Source organism: Monodon monoceros, unplaced genomic scaffold, assembly GCF_005190385.1.
Source record: "Monodon monoceros isolate NGI ecotype Baffin Bay Population unplaced genomic scaffold, NGI_Narwhal_1 Contig2468_ctg1, whole genome shotgun sequence".
NCBI lineage: Eukaryota > Metazoa > Chordata > Mammalia > Artiodactyla > Monodontidae > Monodon > Monodon monoceros.
The window spans coordinates 29,524-33,279 of NW_021698373.1; the positions used below are offsets into that span (position 1 = coordinate 29,524).

The 3,756-nt window shown below is 46.4% G+C and overlaps 1 pseudogene; it reads left to right on the top strand.

Moving 5' to 3' along the window:
* Nucleotides 1-209: 209 nt before the first annotated feature.
* Nucleotides 210-717, top strand: LOC114896805 (annotated as a pseudogene).
* The last annotated feature ends 3,039 nt before the right edge of the window (nucleotides 718-3,756 follow it).

The window sequence follows — 3,756 nt, forward strand, 5'->3', positions numbered from 1 at the left end:
GTGGCCCGGAAGATCTGTCTCTTGCTTCAACAGTGTTTAGACGAAACAGACCCAGGGACGCCCCTGCTTCCAGCCTCCGACCACCCTCCAACCTCCTTTCCAATCGCAACCTTTGGAACCAACCACTCAGCCGCCTTCAGCTTCCAGGACCAGCCAACACTGTTTTTTGAGCTTAGCTCCCTATTGTCGATCAACCATGACCTCCCAAGATTCCTCAGAATTATTCCACCGAGGTGGAGGCCGCAGTGAACTGCCTGGTCAACATGCATCTGCAGGCCCCCTACACCTACCTCTCTCTGGGCTTCTATTTCGACCACAACGATGTGGCTCGGGAAGACGTGGACCACTTCTTCAGCAAGTTGGAGATACAAAACATACATCTCTTGAAGATACAAAACCAGCACGGCAGCTGGGCCCTCTTCCAGGACATACAGTGCAGAAGCCGTTCCAACATGAGTGGAGTAAAACCGCAGACGCTATGGAAGCCACCGTGGTCATGGAGAAGAACCTGAACCGGGCCATGTTGGATCTGCACGCCCTAAGTTCTGCCTGCGCAGACTCCCAGCTCTCTGACTTCCTGGAGAGCCACTTCCGGGGGTGAGCAGGTGAAACTCATCAAGAAGATGGCGCCCACCTGACTAATCTCCGCAAGCTGGTGGCCCCCAGGCTGGGCTGGGAAAGTATCTGCTCAACAGGCTCAACCTCGAGCACGAATAGGAACCTCCTCAGACCAGCGGCCCTTGAGGACCCCTCTGGCACCCCTCTGGTGTCAGGGCTTCTGCCTGAAGCCTCTCTCTGCAGCCACTAGGCAGCTTTTTAACCACCCTGGGGCCTTCTCCCAAGCTGTGAACCAAATGTAAATAATAAAGCTTTTTGCAGAAAAAAAGTTAATGCTCTTGATTTTTTTCCAGCCACCCTAAGTCAAGGAATTACTGGGCAAGATTTAGAGTAAGCTTGGAGTGCGGGTAGGAGAAAAGTGTAAGTAAACTTGCAGGATAGATCAACAACACCACAAAAGAAGTGTGTGTGTGTGTGTGTGTGTGTGTGTGTGTAAGAAAGGAAGGCAAAAGATGATAAATAGGTGTTAGGGAAGGAAAATTTAAAACATTCAAAGTTATCTTTGTATACACACACACACACATACAGTACTCCTACGGCAAGGTCCACGGACATATTCTGACCAAATTGCATGTCAAAGAATTCTTTACGGTTGCAGGGACTTCTATTATAGTTCCAAGATGGAGTAGCCCCATTTCCACCTCTTAGAGAGGCAGAGTTCCTCTCTCTTAAAACTAAGAATTCGAGAACATATGTTCCAGACATGGCAGAAGCCTCAAACCAGAAACCACCACCATGAACAGACAAAAAATTTACTTGAAGAAGAGCCTATTCCCCCTAGCCAAAATACTAGGAAAGGGGTAACCTATATCAACAGAAACCCTTTTTGGTAATACTGCCTTACTCCAGGCAAACTCCAAAAGAAACACTGCATTTCTCCCCCCCCCATGGTTTTAGGGGAGCTGAGTAGGAAGCCGATCTTCCACTCTACCCCATCCGTCTCCCGTCTCCACAGAAGCAGCTGGTAACACTCAGATTCCTCCATCAGGATAGCGTCAGTGAGGTCCAGCAGCAAGCAGGGCCTCCCATCCCTACCGGGGAGCAATGAAACTCAATAAACAGTGAGTCACATCTAGTCGGCACTTCACTTTCCCTACGATCCATGTCACTGGAGCCTGGTGGAGAGCTGAACCACCATGCCTACCTGGCATCAGTGAGGAGGTATGAGGTGGCTTAGTTGGCACTCATTCCCCCCCTTCCTCTCCCTCATTGTCAAGGATGCCTTGCTGAGCTTCCTTTCTCCCCTGTAGCAGCAAAGCAGGTGAGCCAGGCTTCTGCTCTCCCCCTCTCTGTTGTCAGCAAGGCATAATCTTACAACGCTTGGAGGCAATGAGGCGGTACAAGTTGATGCCTTGACCGGGAAGGTATCAGTAGGACCAAGTGGGGAGCATCCTCTTGCACGGAAACAATGTGAGCCAGCTCTCTACTTCTGCTATTGGCAGAGCCCCTTTAGGAAGCTGGACATATACACCCATCCAGCCCTCACTTAAGCTACACCTCAACAGGAGGACTACCTACTAAAAAAAAGATTAAATAGGATCCAAATTCTCAAAAAATAATATCCAAAATGTCTAGGATACAATCGAATATCACTGATCATACCACGAACCAGGAAAATCACAACGTAAATGAGTAAAGACAAGCCCCAGCCACCAACACTGAAATTAATCAGATACTGGAATTATCTGACAAAAATTTTAAAGCAACCATCATAAAAATGCTTCCATAGCAATTACAAATTCTCCTGAGACAAATGAAAAACTAATTATCAACAACATTGTCTCTTATGTTACTAAGTTTATATAACTGGCAACTATGGCTATGCCATCTTTTCTTCTTGGAGGTACACAAGTTGCTTGCTTCTTAACAATAAGGATATTATATCTATCTGAGAATATTTATAGTGCTGGCCCTCATTTTCCAAAGAACCTAAGACATTATTATGCAATTGAATCTTCTAAAGTACCCACAGCCAACATGACGTTGTTGAAGGAGGTCAGCTAGAGGATGTGACCGCCGGTTGACCCGCAAGCTGGACACAGGAAGTCGGAGGCTCCTCACTCCCTCCTGTCCTTGGAATGTACATTCTGCCCACCATTCCCACACTAGGAGCTGTTTCAAGGCCATAATCTGGAGAGTAAGGTGTTGTTAAGACCATCTGGACTGAATACGAGACTGAACGTAGTTAAATAAACTTTTAAGATTCTGGCAGGTGGATGAGGAGATCACCCCGTCTTGTGGCCACCCAGGGCAAGCCTTGTGTATAAGTTCCCTTGCTTATTAAAACCTCCACCTACCATTCTGGAGTGATCTGCCTCTTTCTTCTGTCTCTTCTTGCCCTCTGTGTACAGGGGCCAGTTTCACCCGGATTTCACCTGGGAAGTTCTTGAGTTTTTGAACTAACAGATGCAAAACATATGCCCAGTAATTAATTTCATTGTCACATTAGCTGCTCACCAATTTCCTGTAAATTTCATGCCATGTATTTATTTGCTTAACATCTATCTCAAAACTTAAAAACCTCTAATTAAAATGCTCTAGAACATGGTAAATAAAAGAAATGCTGAGTATTTTGGCTTGATACTGACTTTTGTTTACCTCTGACACATAAAAATGTACTTCCTTTTTTCTGAAGAAAAGTATTTGTCAAATGTTTACCGGCAGATAAGACTTTAGAGAGAGAGATGCTTCTAATGACCTTCCTTCATTAAGGTTTTTGGCTTCCATGGTATATATCAAGAGGTGCCACCAAGGTATACCTTTCCCTAATTGCTGCTATAAAGCCTGAAATTACACGGTCAGAGTGTTTGTGCATTAAACACCTTTCCATCTTCAGGTATGTCTTCTCCCCAAGTGAAACTACTCTATGAGGAAATGCATCTCCGTGATGAATGCCCTGTTGGGTCTCAGAAGACATGAGCTCCATGTGATGCCACTGCTCACTGCCCAGTGTGACTCTGAGCAAGTCTTTTAACCCTTCCAGCCCTGTATTATTATTATTATTTTTTGTTGTTGTTGTTTGTTTGTTTTTGCGGTACGCGGGCCTCTCACTGTTGTGGCCTCTCCCGTTGTGAAGCACAGGCTCCAGACGCGCAGGCTCAGCGGCCATGGCTCACGGGCCCAGCCGCTCCGCGGCAC